Consider the following 22,868-nt stretch of genomic DNA (forward strand, 5'->3'; position numbering starts at 1 on the left):
TTAAAATTCACAAGTGTATCTAAGCAAGTACCTTTACTCTTAGCCCTCTCTTCGCTGTTCCTGTCTTCTCCGCTCTTACGGACCATTATATGCGTTTTTTACTAACTTCTGTTATTGCATTATAGTTTGGGGTTTTTTTAAATGCCTAGTCCACAGCATCTCTGAATACAGGTCTTATGTTAACTGTACTTGCTTAGATACACTTGTGAATTTTAAAGTAATGTTCATTTCTTTGTATATTTCCTATACCATTCTTATATTAATACAGATAGAAATAAAACACATCTGTTCTCAAATGAAATTATTAAACCAATCCTATAGTTGTACCCTATTTAAATCCCTCAGAAAATCATTTAGTGTCCTTTTCAGTTTGTTTGATCCCTGTAAAGTCTCTGGAGCCAGAAGAAATTCAGTCCATAGAGAGCTTCTGTTGATTTGTCTGTTCACACCAAGCTGTCTACTATTGCTGTATAATACCACAATCACCAAACATTTTTCTTGCTAGTTGTTGTAAACACTCAAAAATGTGCAAAGGGCAGCATGTGCTCACCCTACTTTGAAATTAAGTCTCATTTGCCCAGCAAATGCTGTCTTGGGGAACACACACAGCACTCCAAAAAGCAACAGCCAAAAAACTAAGACTCAATTTCTTTAGCAATAAACATCTAGACTATAATATTTTGGGGCACAAACCATGCAATTATTCTGTGTTGAACGGCACCTCCCAAACTTGTACTTTTTATAGGTAAATAACAGTATTCCTAAAAAAAAAAAAGACAAACAAACAAACAAAAAAAAAAAACCACAGTAATTTTAGCTTTGAGTGTTTTATAAATACATTAGATCCTATCTTGCAATATTTTCCTTCTGATCCCTCTTCCACATAAAATCTAATTGTCCTGTGAGCACATAAGGAGCAGAATGAAACAACAAGCCAAAGTCACCCCCCTCTTACTTTAAAACAAAAAAAGTTTAAAAATAGTGTAGTCCAGAAAACACCCTCTGAAATTTTTGTTTTCTTGAGAATTCTCAGTTCCAATGCTCAAAAACACACACTTAGCACCTACTCCTAATCACTATGCACAATTCCAACAGGTAGCAAAGTATCTAGCTGGTGATCTATATGCCCAATTACCTCATTTGCAAACATACGTGATAATTTAAGGTACAAATTAGTCAGAGATTTGTATGTATAAAATTATGCAGGTGCATTTTTTGATCCAGGTTCATCTGGATTCAGCTTCTCTTCTTGAAAGCAGAATCACGTTGGAGGGCCTACGTTCCACCAGTTTCATAAGACCACTGACATTTCTTTCATATAAGATGTTATATGTGTTTTATAACTTGTGCTACATTTAAAAAAGATACAGCATTTGAAAATAAAGACAGTACACTGGAGATAGTATGAATATGATCAGATCAATTATAACAGTATAATGAATGCAATAGAACCAATTTTCTTATACTAATTGGAAATAAATTGCAACAGGTGTAAAATAATGCATGCTTGCTCCGGGAGCATACAATATAATAATGAGTTCTCTAAAAAAACACCATAATCCTGATGTTAGTTTTACAAATTATACAACTGATGTTTCTTAAAATAAACAATAATTTTTAAAATAACTTAAATATTAAGGAATCAAATTCAACTTATTGTGATACCTTGTTTAACATACACAGAGACCAGCATGAGTATGAAGATAAGTTTTCTACACTTTTAAAACATTATTTTGTTGGTACCAACTGACCACCCATTCCAGAAAACTCCTAAAGAACCAAGAAAATCGAAATGTTAGGCAAAGGAATATTATATATCTTGTGATTTTAAATGCTACATTCTTTCTATTCCACCATCTCATTCAAATTTAAAATAACAACTCGTTCCTGACTGAATTCTTATATCATACATACTCCACAGCTGCAAAGGAAACTTATGTGTTCATACCATCAACTGTCTAAGGCTGATCTGCAACATCAATGCTTTTGAATATTTCAGTATTTTGAAGTGCATTTTATTAAGTCAAAGAACAAATATTAGCCTTATGCTGGCAACTCTTGTGTGGAAAACATATAAATATAAATATTTATATAAATATTATAATATATGTAATATGTATTATACATATTATATATTATATAAATATAATATAAAAATATAAATTTAAGAGACCTTAATCCATACACCATTTTTGTTTAAAACTGCTGGAGGCAGAAGGTGTTGTCTTTTTATCTATATCATCCACCTACACCAACCTATCATCAGGTCAAAAGAGATTTAGTGTTAGGTCATAGTGTGTAGAATGTCGAGTGGAAATTGAATTTGCATGCCCTTAGAAGGTTGAAGTTAATATTTACAAAAGTCACAAATTAGATTTTAACAAGTTTACGAGTGGTAGATGTTCTCCACACATGTGAAAGTACAGTACCATTAGTGTGGCAAAGTGGTTATACATAAGGGAAGAGCAAAGATTAGAGATTATCAATACATACCAAGAAAAAAGTAAGAGTGGCACCCTTGTTTTGACAGTGTGTGAGTTTTTTTCCAGAAAGGAAAATAAATGCACGATGAAAGCAAATACTATGAAGTGAACAGATTTGAGACAGTAGCAAAATCAATTGCAGTCCAGTTTTTTGTACTAAAACTAACTCAGTACAAAGAAGGTGTTTTCTTCCAACACCTGTGAAACAACTAACCCATTATTTTGTACAGTTAATAATACACTTTCCTGGAAGATCTGTCAAAACTAGTAGCATATGACTCAAGAACTGTAAACTGCCTGCAAGAGGAAAAAGACAAAATAAAGTACAAAGCATTAGGTTAATATTACTAGGCTACAAGACTTAAAACCAGCTCTGAAGGACAGAATAATATGAAAAAAATGAAGTCAAGAAGAGAAAAAAGAAAAGAACAAGAAAAAAACAAAAACAAAACAAACAAAAAAAAAAAGAAAAGAAAAAAAAAGAAAAAAGAGAACAATAAATACCAACAGCTTTTTGCTGTAACCTATTTCTCAAATTTGGTAATTCAGTAGGCATTCATACTGAACTTCAGTGAAGCAACTGATATGTTGTGACATGGAAAAATGGCAGTCAAATGAGAAAAAATGAAGGACTGGTATTAACTTGATAAGTGGAACAAAACTGAACTGTCTAAATGCCATCAAGCTCAATAATATTAAAATGTGTGTAAAGTCACATACCTTGCGCCTATATCTAAGATTTTCTGCATTTCACTGATTACAGGTATATATTTGGTTATGATAGAACAAAATCATATCTGTGTCCATTATAAATGTAAAAGATAAATATTGTTTCAGAAGTCATAAGTAATATAAAACCTTGCTCATAACATACCTAAGTCAGGTCTTCAGTCTTTTCTTTTCAAGAAAGAAGTTCAAACTGGAGTAATTCAAATGAAGTTTACCAGAGAGATGAAAGGAAACTCTGAGCCCAGAGAAGAGAAAAAAAAGAGATTGACTTCTCTATTGTTGGCAGAGACACAAGAACCAAGGAGAAAGTAAAGTTATTTAAACTCAATAACAAACAAATAACTGGATATGAATTGCCCACTTAAAAATATAATTTTTGTTCTGAATCAATAAAATGTTCCCTGTAAAAGCACAAAAAGTCTGTCATTCAGAATTCCGTTCCTATTAAAAGACACTGTGTAAAATATGCTCTCTTTATAGAACATCTGACATCATTTCACCAAAAGCCTGTCACATTAATGAAAGTAGTAAAAACAACAGAGCAACCCGAATCTTCTGAAGGAAAGTAATTTTGTCTCAACCTAAAAATTCAATTAAAAATCTAATACAGTGCCACAAAGTGCTTCTTCACCAAAGGGTGAAGAGAAAAACTACTAGAGCACATTCATTTTAGGTAAATGAAACAGTTCAAATTCTGAAGTTATAGTATTTTTTTTCTGATGACAAAACAGCAACTATCAGACAGGTAGTCATCTTGAACCCTGCATTAAAAGAGACAAAGGAAAATTTTTGCTGGTGAAAAATTTTAATCCTACTGAATAAGTGAGTGAGGAGTAAGTTGAACAAGATTCTGTTTCTTTTATACAAATCATTATATAGCCATTATCAGCCTAACAAAAAAGTGTGCTTAAATATTTAAGAATTTTCTGTGTTAAGAGTAACATGGTGATTTTAAAAATTATCAACAGAAGGAATAGTTAGTGAGTTGGTAAAGCTGTCATCCTAGATAGGACTCAAACTCACCAGCTGTTTCAAGTAAAAAAATTTAAGAATTTGAAAATTATACACAAATGACAAATGTCTAGTTTGGTGTTACTTAAATGTCACAGACAGTACAGGAGGTTTCCCATAGGTAAGTGTTGTAGCTGTGTGTCTTGTATTGTTTTTAAGCCTCTCTTATAAAATCTTCTCTTAAATGTTATTTTACATCGGAAAATCACATTCTAACTTTGTCCACCTAAATCAAATTATACTCCTCCAGGTGTGATTTTGCTCTATAAAAAGACACATACAGTAAACTTGAACCTATTTGCTGAGCAAAAGCAGCCAGAAGGTATGATCAGAATTGTTTCATTCAGCTACTGTGATGTATAAAGTTTGAAGGGAAGTTTGTTATGCAAAAATGAGATTTTACCCCAAAAGACAAATTATTCTTCATTAGAGATAAACAAAGAGGATCAGACCAGGCATATAAACGTCATAAAAGATAAGATATATATTTATATATATATTTATAACAGTATATATGTTTATACATATATTTATAACAATATAAAATCCATTGTATTGTTCTTCTTTGATATGAATGATTAAGCTGTTAGTATTTCTCTTGTACAGATAGCAGCAATAGCTTAATTATTGTAAAGAAAGTGAAAATTCCAAAATCTAGTACACAACTAAATACATTTAGTCAGACTAACATACACAGATTATAAGGACTTGTTACCAGGAAATGTAATAATGTCTTATTTTTGCCCTTATGCAAATATTCATTAGACAGTGTGAAGACCTCTATTCCACTGTAGAAATCCCAGAGGGTTTCATTAGTGCTGACAGAATAACATATATTTAAACCAGTTTCCTTGTACAGTTTTAATTTTTTTTAAGCTCCAAGAACCACTTAGACAGTTGCAACTGACCCATTCTGTTCCTGCCTTTTCAAGATTCTGTAATGACATCAAGGTTATTTTTTTCATATTGATTAGTATCAATTCTTTTATGAGTTTCTGATGACATCTACTTCCAGCTACTCTTTTATGCCTGTCTTATGCTTTTCAAGGGTGTCAAAATATCAACATAGTATGATTGTCAATTCTGTTATCAAAGATGTATAATTCATGAGAAAGGTATATTAAAAAAAAAAAAGGGTTTTGATATCATCACAACTTTGCCACTTGGCTCCAGGATTCCCCCCCCCCAGCGTCCCCTATTAAGAATTTCTCTTTCCATTAAGTCATTTTTCTTATTCATTAGATTAAAAAGACTGAAGACTCTTTTAGTCCTTCTCACCAAACGAAAACAACCACCCAACCATCGCTGGGTGAGTTTTAGCTGCTGCCCTCCTGAATGTAAATTTTGTACATCACCTAAACATTTCCATCTATTCTTTTAAACTTAGGGTAGATATGTCAGAATCCATTTCATTGAAGTCCATCTGAGCATTTGAAGGCTTTCCCATCCCAAACAAGGTTATGTTATGTAGACTAACACCATCTGTGTAGGTTCTGGGAGCTGGGCTGGTAACAACCAGAATTAAGGTAGCAGTCACAGGTGCATTACTCTGTTTCAATTATTTCTTTATTAAATCAGTTCTAAAACCACTTCCATGTCTGCTAAATAACAAAGGTTTATAATCAAATTAATAACCAAAGATGAACGTTCAATTACATACAAAAGTTGTTATCAGGGAAATAGCTTCAAATGACTGTATATAAGCATTACTGAAGACCTAACCATAAATATATTATTTTCTCTTTTTTTCTTCTTTTTTTTTTTTTTTTTTTTTTTAGTTATTTATTTATTTGAACTAAAAAGCTTTTAAAAAGTCCTTTACACCACCGTGGACTGATGCTTGCAATAAAAAATAAAAGTTTTCATATTGTATTTATCCCCTGTAATGTGAAAAAGAAATCAGAAATAACTCTAGGGAATTGTATGACTACTTGCAGATACCTGTTATCAGTGCTTGCCAAATATTTTCAGAAGTTTTGGTTAATTTAGGAGTTTTCTCTGTAGTATCTTCCTGTAACACAACAATAACAAAAAATTTCATTCTTTGACCACGTTATGGTTTATAACAATGGTTTTAACAATGGTTTATATCAATATACAAGCTGCTATAAAGAAAGTGAACTCTACCCCAGCCCAAACCAGTACAGACCATCATCTCTTTTGTTCTTCATCATTCTACCTCATCAAAGAAGTGTGAGCTGAATATCCATCCGTATATTTTAGCCTTGTGATAAATATGCTATATTTATTTTGTAGTTTCAGGAATCAGATAATTCCTATAGTATGCACAACTGAGGCACCTTCTTCAGAGCTAATCCAGAGCTTTTACCTCTTGGCATAGCACTAGAGCAAAAAGACTGTCACAGTTACCACACAATTGAGAGACAAAGCTACAGGCAGCAGTGGAAGACAGTCAATAATGTTACTTCCCAGTTGTGATGGAGATGCAAGATCCATCTAACAGAATCCTGGCTTCTAGTCAATACTGGGCTGTTAGGAATGAGCAGAAAGCAGACAAGCCTCCAGTCTGTTCTAGGTCCTTCAAAAGATCTGCAAGAAATTTGCCTTGAGAGAAGTCTCTCTTCTCTGTTCTGCACTGTGTGACCACAAACATGCAATGCAAGAGAAGAATCCCTGAAGCGATGGTTAGTTTAATTTAACTTAATTTATTTTATTTATTACATTACTTTAATGCCACAATGTGATCTACTCACTTTCTCTTCAAAGCAAAGGGGAATAAAAAGCCAAGATCATTAGCATCACCCATTATAGAAAGTGTTAAACTTTTTTCCAGAACCTGTCTTTGCTTACAGTTAAATGTTTAATTCAACTACTGCAACTTTCCGTAGCACACTTATTTTTGCTATTCTTACTACTGTAGAGCTTGCATAGAGTTCAGCAAATACAACCTAGGACCCCAAATTTGTCGATAAAAAGCTACTTACCTGAACCCCATTTATCCTGAACAAACAAGACAGATATGTGGCAGAAAAAGTGCAACAGTATCCTATATTTTAGATATTATCTTTACATAGGTAAGAAATAAAATGGCTGAAACAAAGTAATTCTAATTCTGCTTCTCCCAGCTTTTGAGTGATTTTATTTTTATGTTTATTTTTGGCTTGAATAATACTCTTCTGCTAACTTCATGTCTTAAAATACACTCAAGATATGACAAACTTGCTTAGCCTCCTGTATGGTAGACATGCATGATTCTTCTGGAGTGACATGTCAGGGAAGAGAGGGAGGGATCTTCTACAAAAGCAAGAAGATGTATGTTATTAAATTTATAGCGATGATCTGGACAGCCTTAACTTCCAAATTATCCTTTTTAGCCTGCAGGTTTCAGAAGTGTGTCAAATAAATTTCAGTGCACACTGGAAAGTACTTTAACAAGGTAGTTTTAAACTTTCTTGAGTAACAGCATATTGGCTTTGAGGGGGTTTGATACTCGTATTTGATCCACAAATGCAACAGAAAGTGAAAACAATACAACAAATCAATAAATAAACTCGCACAAGAAATATTGTGAACCTTAGGCAAGTAATGATACACTTAACTTTACATATTGCCAAAGCTAGAAATAGCCAAATGCAAGTTAATTAACAGGGAAAAAAAAAAAAAGTCAAAAAAGAGATTTTAGGAACAGGGAAATAGTATAATGATATTCTATTTCATGATATGGTACAGAGGCAAAGAAGGAGGCATGAGAACAGCAAGAAATCCAGAATACAAATATAGCTTCCTGTAATCTCTCTAAAACAAAAAACTTTCCATGTTAACCATAACCTAAAGCAACTAAATTAATCTTCTGATCTTTTCAAAGTCCATGTGATTTCATCAAGTCCAATACTACACTGAAGCTTTAGTTTCAACAATGGTAATTAAGAACTGAAGTATGTTTGCTGCACATCTGAATCCGAGGCTGAGAATTAACAGCAAGACATTGGCCTTCACCCATATTTGTATGATAATGAGACAGACCCTGATCTGTAATAACTCAGTATCTGAAAGTTTTGAAGTCTGTTTTTCCCAACCTTTGCTTTCAACAAAACATGTGAATTTTAACTTCTAGTAAATGTCCGCTCACAGCTGGATAAACACATCATATGGTGGGTGAGTAATTGACTCAGGGGTCAGGCACAGAGGGTGACAGTGACTGGGGTGACATCAGACTGTGACCTGTCACTGCTGGGGTTCCACAGGGCTCTTCAACATCTTCATCAGTGACTTGGATGCAGGAGTGGAAGGGACACTGAGCAAGTTTGCAGATGACACAGAACTGGGAGGAACTGTTGACTCCTCAAAGGCAGGAAGGGCCTGCAGAGAGACCTGGACAGATTCGAGGGCTGGGAATCACCAACCATGGGAAGTTCAACAAGGGAATGTGCCAGATTCTGCCCTTGGGATGGGGCAGTCCTGGATGGACGGAAGACTGGGAATGAAAGGCTGGAGAGTAGAGCCAGGAAAGGGCCCTGGGGGTCCTGGTGGTGCCAGTTGTCCCTGAGTCAGCAGTGACCTGGCAGCCAGGAGGGACATCCCTGTCCTGGGGCACCAGGGAGGGGATTGTCCCACTCTACTCTGCCCTGGGGCAGCCTCACCTCAACATTGGGGCAGTTTGGGGGGACACAATGTAGGGAAGGGATTGAGACATTAGAGAGTGTCCAAAGGAGGGACACAGAGATGGGGAAAGGCCTTGATTGGAAGCCGTGTGAGGACACTGAGGGCACTTGGTGTGTTCAGCTGGAGAAGAGGAGATTGAGGGGAGACCTCAGTGCAGTTCCAAGTGCCTGGGCAGGGGCAGAGGAGGGGCAGGGACTGAGCTCTGCTCTGGGGGGACCAGGGACAGCAGCCAGGGAATGGCTGGAGCTGTGTCAGCTGTAGATACAGAAAAAGGTTCTTCCCTCAGAGGGTGGTTGGCACTGCCCAGGCTCCCCAGGGCAGTGGGCACAGCCCCAAGGCTGCCAGAGCTCCAGGAGGGTTTGGATGATACTCTCATGCTCATGGTGGGACTCTCCTAACCTGTGCAGGGTTAGGAGCTGGACCTGATGATCCTTATGGGTCCCTCCCAACCTGGCATGTTCTGTGATTCTGTAATTCTTTGAGTTTATGTCAATTGAAACTCATTGTCTTCTAATGCTGCTGGATGCCTTAATTAAACATATACACAAGAACATAATTTCCAGTTTTCCTTATTCTCATAATAGGCAATATAGTTATGAAACCTAATTATCAATTTTCAAGTGTGATCATTGCACATGTGGGATATGTTCCTTTTTCATTGCTGTGTTAATTGGATGCAGATATTTTGTATAATTTGTTTTCTACCCATAAAGGATGAGTATTATGTTAATGAGAAGCCAAACGCTCATTCAGTCTAGAAAAATTCATTGCAGAGTTTCGGAGAATGTTATCTTCTTTTTTTTTGTTTGCTTGTTTTTTGTTTCATCCTGGGCTGCTTCTCTGTCTCGAATGTTGCTCTAACATTTTGTAATAATGGTACGGTCTTTTAAAAGAACACAGATCAACTGTTCTATGTGGGAAATACAATTCCTGTACCCTGAAAAGAAAATGCATGCAAAAATAAAGGAATGAGCTTACTCAAGTGGAGCTTTTCGATCTCTCAGAGTAAGAATGGTCATATAAATCCACTGATTTATATGTGGATATATATCCAGACAATAGAGAATTACAATATTATCATCACAATTATCACTGTAAGATAGGATTTAATTTAAAAAGTTTTGGGGATCAAAGCCCTACTACCTGGGTAAAGGTCAGAGCCTAGAATAATACATTGCAAATTGTAATATTCTACTAAAAAGTCAAAAGCAGTCATTTTAATTACAGAATTGTTTAGTCCATGTTGAAACAAACATTTAATTATTTGGGATGAATCAGAGACAAAAGTTCTTTCTCCAGTCATTTATTTCCTTTCTGCAATGTTTAAAATCCTAAAAACAAGCCAATCAATTCTTCTCTTAACCCCACAAAAATCCAAATATGAGCCACAAATTCCTTTCCTATTTGCCATAAAAATAAATTAAGAAAAAGCTTCTTTGCAAGACATCAAAAGTAATTCCTCAAATTATTCCTTTCCAATCTGCAATAAAAATTCATTAAGCTTAGCTTGATTCCGAACTTTCAAAGCAATTCATTCAATAAGTTTGTTTTCATTCACAAACGATTTAATTACTCCAGATCTTGCTCCTCAAAGTTTTTGTAAGACTAAAGCATGTAGAAAGACTGAAGCCTTGAACAGCACATCTACATCCTATCCTGAAAACATCTGTGAGCCCTCAGGCTGCTGCTTCAGGACCCTACAATCAAGCACAAAAAGATGAGTCACTGTCTCCTCTACACAGCTGGCTGTCCTCTTGCTTAGGAATTCAAACACCTCACTGTGAAAAACCATTACAGAAGTGCAGGTTGAACTAACAAATATTTGTGGAGTCTAGCATTCGTTATGGAGCACGATTTTCAGAAAGCATTAACACTATGAAAAGTAGTCTACTAATACATCTGAAGGTAAGAAACAGAAATCGGCATCATCCTTCCATTTTAGCAGATGGACAGTGTTAGAAAAACATGAAAAATAAGGTTAATGTAAGATAAAGCATAATGAAACAGAGAAGTCAAATACAATTTTACTTAACTTTTAGGAAAGTTTATAGTAAGTAAAGAATAAACACGGTTCATTTTAGCCCTATAGATTCTTTCCTTCCTATTCCTAAAGGTATCTTTCTTTCAAACATATATGAGATAGGGATATTATGCAATTAGGGAGGATTCAGACCTCCTTTTCTCCTTGCTCTTCTAACATAGCACTGTCAATAAATGATTATCATCCTGTCATCAAACAGTAAGGGACCTGAAGAGTAGAAACAGCAGGATCAGTAAAACTGTCCAGCTGCAGACACAACCCTTGAAAAGATCTGCCAACAATTATTTTTATTAATGCACTTCTCTAAAAGGATCAGAAAACTAATATACTCCCCTAAGTTATTTTCCATTTATAAACAATTAGTCATTGCAGGGTCAAGGAATGATGAATCTCATATCCAGACTCCAATGGCTGAAAATTCATTTCTGCACCAAACTTTGCTCACAGGTAGGTCCAGGGGCAAGACATGTCCAGTGCTAAGCAAAGATACCTTCAGCCCTTGTGCCACCCTTGAAGAAATATCCCTCCAAATGTTAGGGGTTTACAGTTTCTCTGTGACTTTCTGAGTATATTGATTAATAAGAAACTCACCTTTAACCCATCATTTCTGGAGGTTATTCTGAAGTCATCAGAAAAGAAAACTGGGTCACTGAGATAAAAAAAAGCCTTAAGAGAAATGTGATGGCTCAGGTAAATTGATTGATGTATGGAGCATTATTCTAACTGAGAATACTAAAGACTGTAATGTGTTAAGAAGTCAAATTGATAACCTAGAAAAGAGATCTGCTGAAAAAAAGATTGATCGGAGTTTTTGAAGGCATGGCAATAAGAAAAATTAATTTTTATTATTTTCACTGTATTACAATGTTTTATAATGGAGTATAACAAATCTTTCTGATGAAGTTGCACTCTCTTCCTACTTCCACTGCCTTGAATGAAAGCCAAGGTTACAGGGAATAGATATTTATCATGTTGCAGAGCTTTTTACCAAAACCCTTGCACTGATTGATGAGCTACCTACTAATCATTTCACCCAACATTGAAATCTGGTTACTTTTTCTCCACAAATCAACAGTATTCTGTGACAGTAAACAACAGCACTCGGCTGCTGCTTGCTGGTGCCCTGACCCAGGATCACAGAATCATAGAATCAGCTGGGTTGGAAGGGACCTCTGAGATCATCAAGTCCAACCCTTGATCCAACCCCGCTGTGGTTCCCAGCCCATGGCACTGATGCCACATCCAGTCTCAGCTTAAAAACCTCCAGGGACAGAGAATCCACCACTTCCCTGGGCAGCCCATTCCAATGGCTGAGCACCCTCTCTGGAAAGAAATTCTTCCTGATATCCAACCTAAACCTCCCCTGGCACAGCTGAAGACCCAGCCCTCTTGTCTTGCTGATGGTTGCCTGGGAAAAGAGACCAACCCCCCCCCGGCTCCCCCCTCCTGTCAGGGAGTTGCAGAGAGTGAGGAGGTCTCCCCTGAGCCTCCTCTTCTCCAGGTTGAACAGCCCCAGCTCCCTCAGCCTCTCCTCACAGCACTTGTGCTCCAGTCCCTTCCCCAGCCTTGTTGCTCTCCTCTGGACCTGCTCCAGCCCCTCAATGTCCTTCCTGAGCTGAGGGCCCAGAACTGGACACAGCACTCCAGGGGTGGCCTCACCAGCGCTGAGTCCAGGGCAAGAATCACTTTCCTGGACCTGTTGGCCACACTGTTCCTGATCCAGGCCAGGATCCATTGGCCTTCTTGGCCACCTGGGCACACTCTGGTTCAGCTTCCTGTCCATCCCCACTCCCAGCTCCTGGAGTGAACTCTGTCACCAGAGACCACTGCAGTGATTGTAGGAAAGACTGTCTGACTTCAGTTTCTCTTCAGCCTCCAAGGCCCATGCTATTGAAAGAGGAGCCAGGCCTAAAAGAGTTAACTGAGATATCTTGGCCTGCTAAGAAACCCAATACCTGTGCTGCTGGAAGAACATTTTAGTTCTGGTTAACTGGTTAATATCATGTTCTGTTCTGGTCACTGGACCAAAGGCCTTATTATAGAAAGAATAGGAGTGGTACACACACAGGAATAAATTAAGTAAACTAGACGTTTGAATAAGATCTGGAAGACCCAGAGCCAGGATTTTCAAGCTTGAAGAATTCAGGTCAACTCATTGAAGAGGTCAAATTGAGGAAGACGTCCATGGTGACCACCAGAGGGATGAAGGCTTGAGGAGAAGACCCCACAGTAGAAGACTGGACATGTCTGGAAAGACTTGGCCCAGAGAGCAGTCTGCTTATTAATATGTGTAATAAATGATGTAACCATGGATCTAAAGTGTATAAAATGGCTTAGTTTTACACTTGCAAGTAGAGCAAGTTTGTCCAGCGTGAGCTGGCTTGCTCCCAATGTTGAATAAACAAATACCTTGCTTTTTAAAGATAAAAAAATGTCTCTGAGTAGTCTTTTGGGCCGATTTTTCAGATTCACTATGACCAGGCGCTGGCCAGTGTAAATCCAAATTACTGCTTTGCAGCATTCGTTGATACAATTTTGGATTAACCCTGCTGTCAGTGGAGTGAGAGGACAGCACAGCACATAAAATGATACCAATACGTGATCCAGACATTGACTTATAATTTCCAAAAGTTTCTGGCCTAGTGGAAACAAAGCTATGAAGCCAACCTAGCAGAGGCTGCTGGTAAAAAGGATATGACAGGAAAAGGTACAGGAAGAAAACAATCCATGCAAGGAAAATGTGTTGCTTATGTGCATCTAAATGATGAAATTATCTTTATGTATGGTGTCATACCTGATCATTATAACTGAATTTTATCAACTTTTTTTCACATATGCCTCCTGGGCCAGAAACTCACCGTAAAACTTATTTTTTCCTTACTTTATCTTTACTAACACTACACTTGTCAGTCATTACAATGACCCAACAGACTTACATCTAAGCATAGAATGCAGCAGCAGTTCTTGCTACTACTTGATTGTGAAAGAGAAACCGGAGACCCAACCCTATTAAATCAGCATTTAGCAACTTCTGATATTTACTCTCAATGCATATTCAATGTTGACAAGCCCATTTTTCATCCCTGTGTTAAATTATTAGTATTTATGAAAATGAACATGTGAGATACACAGGTTTTTTTGTACCTGACATCATTTGTCAGGAGATGAGATCATTCAGTGCAATTAAGATGATGACAGAGACAGATGGTAAATGATCATACCAAAGGATTATTATAGTTTCTTTTTGGTACCAGAATACATTACACAGTCAGATGCATTAGCTTAAAATGTCTTTTGGAATTATAATAATGAAATGTCAGTTGTATGGAGTTCACCATCCTCCAGATTTTCTCATTGCCAGGAATTAATACATAGGGAGGGGAGGGCTGTGCATAACAACAGACCTTCCAAGAAAAAGTCACAAATATTTGAAGAAAAACTTGCATACATACAGTTATGGAACATTTTCATTGCAATCTCTGTTTGAACAACGTAACGCAAGGAAGACAATTACAGGTAAAGATAGGAAGAAGTGTTACTAGTGTTATACTTTCATCTCTTAGCAGTTCAGTACTTTATGTTTGTTGAAAAGTTACAAAACTGCAGAGATTTATTTTAAGATGATGAAAAATTAACACAAACGCATCTACAACATCTCATATTTTTATTTATTTATGTTGACATACTATGAGAAAAATGCTTTTAGTTTAGTGTTTCCTTCTCTATGCTAAACTAAGCACATGCATGTGCTGTGTTCTAAACTGTGCTGTTTAAGTCATATATTAGCTTTCAACACACACAAGATATAGCAATGTGTGCCCTCATCAATGACACAAATTACATATCTGCCATTAATAAGACAAAAATTCTGAGACTAGAAAATTTTTTGGGAAAGATGATCTGCCACGTGATAAAGAATATTTAAAAAAAATGAAAAAGTTTGGCTCTAATTTTCTCCTGAAATGAGCAATACAGTCTATCAGAACTTCAGAAATCAGATCGTAAAAAGGTTTTGATCAAATGAATATATATGTTACTATGGATACCTGGTTACTAAAGCTACAACCAGATCTGTAAAATAATACAAGGTCATGACAGATGTGATAACTCAGAATCACAGTAGGAATCTACATTTCTTTGATTTGAACAAAGATTTTCCTTCTTTGGCTAATACTTCAGACTTCTACTATTACCCTTTTTGTGGCTGTTACTCCAGTTTTAAAAAAAAAGAATGAATTTGTGAGGAGGCATTTAAATGTATTATCTGACACTGCCATTGATGATAATGAATTCAACCTCTCAAGAAAATTGTACAGTCAAAAAAAATATGTAACTCCTTGATAGAGCCAGACCATAAAGAAAAAATAGTGCTGAGACCAAGTAGAAGGCACAGACACAAGGAAAAAAACTCTCGTCCATTGTTTAATTTCAGTCTGAAAAATCCTTTACTCTTAAGATTTAGAAACATACATATTTTAAAATGCATATTTTAAGGTTTGTTAAGCACTGCACGTCGTTGTATTGAAAAATTATAGAACTGTAGAATTGTAGAAGGTCTCTTTTTTGAACTGTGGGTTCTTTGTTGCAAAGATTTGATGTTCACAAATCCATAAAAACAGAGGCCAGACAAGTTTCGTAATATCTCAAGAAGAAGAGGAAGGTTGTTCTCAGTTAAGAAAGTTTGACACAAAGTTTATCTTGACTAAGGAGGAAAAAGAAAAAGAGCAAAAATAAGAGAAAGTTAAATGATTATTTTTAAAGGAAATACTTTCTTTTTGAAGGAAACACTTTTTTTCTTAAAGGAAATCCAAAATCTTATTTTAAAAATAAGAAGAGTTTGGTCAGCTATCCAGAGTGTGAGGAAAATAATTCTTGTTTGAAAATAGTCTCATTTGGCCTGTAGCAATTCAAATTGTTCATTTCTAGAAGTCATTTATAAGGTCTGAACCAATGCACAGTCAATTTATTAAAATGAGTTGGAATTTATTAAATGTTCTTAATCAAAATTAAGCCTTAAATGACATATGGGATCAATGCAGTTGGTAAGAAAACATGATAAATTGCTGCATACCACAACTCAGATATTTAAATATTGGTAGCCTGTAGTTTTGTGGAACATTAAGGACTAATTACCAGGGAAAATAAGTATAATACAGCCTTGCTAATACATATAGAGAAAAAAATAAAAGAGTAAAACAAAAATTAAACACATTAGCATATCCCACTGATGGAAAACACACTGAATATTTGAATCCCTGAAAAGAAATTGTCAAGGAAAAAAGTAAATTTAATAGTTAAAAAAATCCGTAATGACTAAACTTTTATGGGAATATGATGAGAATTTCAACCTGAGCATTCACTCATACTCCATAGCGTGCTCAGCTCTGAAACTCAAATCAATCTCTCTTTATTTTGGACAATAAATGATTTAAGAAGTGAATAAAGTTATTTTGCATTTTCTTCATAATGAGAACTCTCTGCAAAAAAAAAATCTGTGTTTTGGAGACCAACTATTTAAAACCTTAAAAAGATGGAATTTTCTGGCTTAGATACCTAACTTTCAGATATTCTGATTCAAAACCATTATTTTGTTTCAAAATGCAAATTTCTATTAAATAAAATGACCGAAATGTCGTAAATAGTTATTTTTTTGTCTTTCTCTGACAAATAAATGTGGATTTGGGTTGGTTTAGTTAGGAGGAGGAGTGAAAGTTTCTTCGCATGAGAAGAGATTTTACTTTCCCATGTGAGTCCTTTCCGAATAGCTTGAGAAGACCTTCAGCTCTAGAGATTATACAAAATATGTGCTTTGCTTTCTGCTCAATCAGATTTTAAAATATGTTATGATAAAACAGTAGAAAAGCAGCATAATGATCCAAATCCTATGAAGTGATCAACCTTTTGATCCTTTGTATGAACACTTCCAAAAGTTTTCAAATTGCATATATTTTGTAGTTTACTTGCACCAAAAACGACACTAAACATAGCAAACTGACTTCTTTAGCAAGCAACTGTAGCTTCTACAACACAATTGAAAACTGATCACTTCAGGATAACACATGTAAGCAGAATGACATTATTAACTTTATTCATTCCTCTTAAGAAAAAAAAAATAAAGAGATTTTTCAAGAGGTTTATCTCCAATGAGTTTTTAGTAATAATAAGTAATTTTCAGTTGATACATTTCCCCAGTTGTGAAACACAGTAAACTTCTGTTAAAGTAGGCAGTATTATTAGGAAGATTCAGAAGGTGCTGTCAGTGACACACAAACCACCAAACTGTAAGAATACCCTGGGACTCATTGAAAGCACATTGAAAAATGCCCAAAATAAGGAAAAATTGAAAAGATAGATTTATGAAAGCTAATAAGTTAATATTACAGAGGTTAATGAAGTAGATTGGACTCATCACTTGCCTTTAATGTCTTGCTTTTACAATGTAAGTCCTGACTTTAAAACCCTACCTTTATTAATCATATATTAACTCTACAGTAATACCTGAGGGAAGAGGAAAAAAACTTGAAGCAATCAAATTTGCCCCATCAGTGTTATTTAACTGATATGCTCCCCATGTACCACCATGGTTTTTATTTTCTACCAGTTAGTCTCACATTAAACTTTCATGTTTTTCCTCTTAATAGAATGGCAAGATAGGAGCAAAGGAAGGCCAGCTTGCAGATAAAGTAACAGATATCATTAGAGGGACTGGCTTTTGAGCATTTTTTCCATTGAAGACCAAGTTTGACAGTGGAATCAACAAACAGAAAAAAAAAAATCTTCTTAGAATTTCAGACATCAGTTCCTATCCAGAGGGAACAATAAAATTGCCAAAGTAAATATTGAACCTGGCTTTGAGCTTAACAGCTGAGGAAAAGGAAAGTAAAATAATCCATACTGCTGGAGATTGAAGGGTGGATAAACAACATACAGCACTGCACAAAAAAAGTCTGTGTTGGTGTGTTTGGATTGGCATTTAAAGCTGCACTGAATGGTCAAAATAAATGCTATATGCACCCGGAGAAATAGGGAGAAGAAGTGAATTGCGGGAATAACAGCAACATCATTCCATCTGCCCCATACTGAAAGGGAAAGGGCTATTTTCCCTCTAAAAGTGCCAACACAACATGTCAAAAACCTCAAGTGTAACTATAGAATCTCTATAATTGAATTTTAGGTGTCATGAAGGATGATACAGCAAGAGTCAAAATCATTTGTATTCAACTATTGCATTGTTCTACCTTGATTTCATAACAATTATTGTGAGCCTTGCCCTGATATTTTAATTGCTCATAAGTTCATTAGTGGTGGAAAACATTGCATGGCCGTGGTAGTACACATCAGACACCCATTTCAGTTTTGCTTTGTAGGAAAGAGGGGCTTTATTCTTCACCTCTGGGTTTTTTTCAATCTCGTGGTCACAGATCTCCACAAAAGGCAATTAGTGGTTTACAAACAGTCTGTGAGAACTAACCTGTATGCCCTATTTCAAAATATCAAATGTTGATGGTCATAAATATGCAGCTAACACATTAAGTGGTGAGGAGCTTGACTACTTGGTGCTCTTGATCAAACCAAAGTTTACATTTCAGACTTTGTCACGTGCAACATTTCTTCATGCCAAGTCGAGTTTAATGTGATTCATCAAACTTTAATTACAGATGTAGTTTACAGTGCTCCTCAAAATATTATCATCAGTAAAGTATAAAACTCTGAAATTTGCCAAATATTCTAGTGATGCTTAGATAATTTGACCTACTTTCTGATTACCAGAGACTGTAATGATGCTAAATGTCCCCTTAAACGTAAGTATGGAATAGAATATCTAACATTTACCAAGAAATATGCTTGTAGCAATGATTTCATGTGCAAAATAGTTCTATTTTAGAATAATCATAATCCTACAAACATATGGTGATTCAAAGCCAAACCCAAACCACAAGAAAGAACTGTATATTCAAAACAAGGAATGAACCTTTTTTTACTTGACACTGAAAGAAGTCAGTACAGAGTTGCATGAGAGGGACTGAGTTAATGTTGAAATTTTCCACACTCACCAAATCCCAGTGGATAAATACAGTAGCAAAAGTTGATTCTACACTACAGATTTGAGCTACTACAGAGGGTTATCTGCATGACCTTTAGGTAATGCATTTATACATATGGAAAGTCTCCTCAACATTTTACCTGAATTGAGACTTATAATACAGGACCTATACTTAAAATCCAGTAATCCAGTGCTATTACCATTTGTCCTGCCAGGAATGAAATGCTATCACTTCAAAAAGGTAGGTTTCTGCTAAGTGAGGCATGAGAAAATACTGTTAACAGTATTGTAACACAAGTTGGACATTCTGATGCAGCATAATAATTAAAACTTTCAAAGCTTACAGGAAAAAATATGTGTATACACACACAGAAAAATAAATACTGAAATCAATGCACATTGATTAAATGGATGTCAGGATTTAAAGCCTCAGCAGTGAAAGAAAATCTGAGAAAGGCGTGGCATTTTTACAGACTAATGTTAACATTTTATAAAACGTATTTTTAACATTAAACATAACTAAACCTATTCATTCCAACAATATAACTTATGTTCATGAAATTAAACTATACAGAAGTGACATATTGAGTTTTGCCCTGTGTCAAAGTAGGCTGAATCAGAACTGTACCATTTTTAATATGCTGAAACTTTGCTAAGGGTCTGGAAAAATATCTTAGAAACTTTATATGTTCTTTCGTTCTTATCTTAGAGGGTTTTTTAAATAGTCTTATAAGTAGCTATATAGCCATTATCTGATCACAGTAAGTTACTTACATGCAAGCCAGACCTGAAGACTGGTTAGGAACACATTCACCTTATATATTCCAGATAAAATGAAATTCAAATGGAAAAACCTTACCACCCAGCTCAAATTTTCAAAGGCAAACACTAATAATCTTCAAATGTATGAAGATTTCCAGTGCCATTTTAATTTCCTCTTAAGTATGTGCACATTGTCTTGCAGTCTTCATTGCACTGAACATTGGCTTAAATATATATATATCCCAAAAAGTTTTCCCCATTTAATTCTAGGAAGCAGCTCCCAGACCACAAGAACTTACTTAAACTGAAAAACAAAAATAACCAGTGTTTCTGGGGAGCAGTCAAGTTTAGATTCAGGGATGTGTGCAATGGAGAAGCAAATAAATCCAATAGAAGAAGAAGAATCAGGCAAGTTTGGCCCAGGTAAAATCTTCCTTAAGCTCAAGGAAGAATACAGGGGATAACTGACTGTTGCAAGAAAAACAAAAAGTATCTCAACATGAAGGGTTTAAAGGTGCAGGAATAGTACTCAGAGCACCGATTTTTGTAGGAAAAAAAAGTCTGCCTTTAAAAATAGCAGCTGGTGCTGATAGGAAGTTACAACACAAATCAAAATATTACAGTCCATTTTCTTATTTAACCCTGAGGTACAACGTTGATTTAATGTTAAACTTATAAATTCATTTTGCATGATGCTTAGCATGCAGAATAGAAATGCCAATGCCAGTGGCATAAGAATGGTAAACACCATTAACTTATGCCTAAGTGTACTATTTTTTAAAATAGTACACTCAGCAACTTTATATACTTAAAATCTTCCCAAAAAAGATGTTTCTCTGTCTATATAAAATCAGAATGGTTTTTATTTCACGGTATTTAAATAATTCTAGTAGTTCTGGATCCACTAGAACTGGGATTTCTAAAACATGCATATTAAAAAAAGGAGCTAGAAAGCCAATATTTGTACAAGTTATTCTACAAAGACTCTGACGTAATTCTGTTATGTTATTCGATTTTATTCAGTTATTTCACACAAGGTATAAAGAGATACAAACTAAAATTAATACCATAGCAATAGATATTTTATGACCTATAAAAAAAATTAAATACTAGCTCCACATATCCTATAAATTGAGAGTACAGGACTGACTAAGTGATTTAATTCATTCTTTTTGGTGTAGTATATATGAAGCATGAAAGAAAGCAAAAATGTTCTCCCCTCTAATTTTGACTTCACTAGAGAGACAAATATGCACCCAATGCCCGCTTCTGAGACACTGAAGTTCAAGTGATGCCCAAAGTCTGTGAACTTGCATTTCAAGACAATTAAAGAGTGGTTCTCAACACATAATTGTGGTCTTCTACACAGTCCACCTGATGGCCTCAGAATATCAAAATGCTTTTAGAACATAGGGCTCAAATGAATTTTTTTTTTAATTTTTTCAATAGTGCTCTCAAAACAAAGGAAGCATTTCCAGCACAAACAGTTACCAGCTGTAAAATATTTCTCACATAAACACATATTCATCTACAGTAACAGCACAACATGAATATCTGGTACACTAAACACATTCTGCTGCTCCTTTCTTTCTTGAGGTAGTCATTGCAATAATCACTTAACCTGGCAGCTAAATGAGCATGTACTGATTTATGTGTTTATATGCACTTAATCCATTTTCTCATTAGCTACACACTCCGAAGATACTGGATGTACTGGATGTTGTTGCATTTATAAATGAAAACACAAAATAATAATAATTTTTAATATGATAATTTTAATATAATATTTTTTTAAAAAATAATAATTTAAAATTAATTTTTTAGAATGATTGGGCAAATACAGCGAGTTCGTTACCTGCGGCCTTAAAATAAAATATATTTTCTCAGAAGGCTTGGCCAAAATAAATAATAAAAGAAGGCCCTGCAGCATGTCCCAGGTTTCCAGTAGTATTGATGTGAAGATTGAGGTTTTAATGCACAGCATCCTTTACCAAATAACAAATTTATCATCTATCATGAGCCGTTTCACAGCACTTCCAGCAGGTACATGCTGAACCTAAATGTCTGAACATGTCTCCAAAATTAGTTTTATAGATAGCCTGCAGCACACAAAGGTGCTGGAGAAGAAGACACGTTCTTGAGGAGTTAAAAGTATCAAACTCTGAATGCTGCAGAAACAAAAAGAGGAATTCAAGTCCTACTTTGCTAGAGGAAAATGGTCTCACTTCTGCATTTTCATTTTGGAGTTTAGAGTGTCTACCGTTTTTAAAGTCAAGCATTGTTTTTTAAAGCATTTTTAGAGCTGATAATGGCATTTTTAAAGCTAAGCATGAGGTTGACATTTTTTAAAATGTCATAGAATTAACAAAATTACAGTGGATCTCTGGAGGTCCTCTAGTCCAGCCTGTCACTCAAAGCAGGGTCAGCACAAGTCAGGTTGTGCAGGGCCTTCTCTGGTAAAACTTTCAGAATGTTCCCAGGAAGAGGTTCCAGTGCTAGACTATCAAGATTGTACATTTTTTTACTAACAAAATCATACCAGAATTGTAGCTGAAAATATAGCAAATTGTAAACTCAAAACTTTTTTTTTTATTTCGTGAGGCATCTATAAAATTACACTGTGATTAAAATAAAAAAAAAATTAAAAATGTAATCCAAAGGAAAAATTTTAAAAAATTAAATTAAAAAATTAAATTAAAAAATTTTAAAAATTAAATTTAAAAAAAATGTAATCCAAAGGAAAATTATCAGTACAGAATAAGTGCAGTTCCTTCAGAATTTTTCAATGTCTCGTTAGTGGTTTCATTTCTGAAACCTCACAGTCTTTCTTCATAGTTTTCAGGAACAACGTAAGTACAAAATTAGCAATATTAGACATTAGCACAATGACTTGGTCTTTAACATTTGACATTTAATGGTTTGAAACCAGTACTGAGACAAATGAAACGCATGCAAACTACAGATACATGATAAGAATAATGATAATACAGAATTTCTGGCCTAGACTCAAATCAGACTTTAAAGTTGAGACTTAAACATTGTGAGGAATTTTAAACCTACGAAGTTTATCCTGAACAAGGATAAAGTGAAACAAGGTCTTCACCCCTGCAGCTATCACTTCAGCCTCTTTCGTTATCACTGACTTTTTTTGAAATTCTGTGCTGTTTTCAATATT

The 22,868-nt window shown here is 35.2% G+C and overlaps 1 long non-coding RNA gene across 1 annotated transcript in view; it reads right to left on the reverse strand.

The window, feature by feature from the left end:
- Positions 1-22,868, reverse strand: part of LOC113951784 — a 193,527-nt gene that overhangs the window by 159,063 nt on the left and 11,596 nt on the right. The window contains exon 3 of the long non-coding RNA XR_003529271.1: positions 17,733-17,736. This is a non-coding gene — a long non-coding RNA (uncharacterized LOC113951784). The remainder of the gene's footprint in view (positions 1-17,732; positions 17,737-22,868) is intronic.

This window comes from Corapipo altera, unplaced genomic scaffold (genome assembly GCF_003945725.1).
Source record: "Corapipo altera isolate COAL_440 unplaced genomic scaffold, ASM394572v1 61305, whole genome shotgun sequence".
Lineage (NCBI taxonomy): Eukaryota > Metazoa > Chordata > Aves > Passeriformes > Pipridae > Corapipo > Corapipo altera.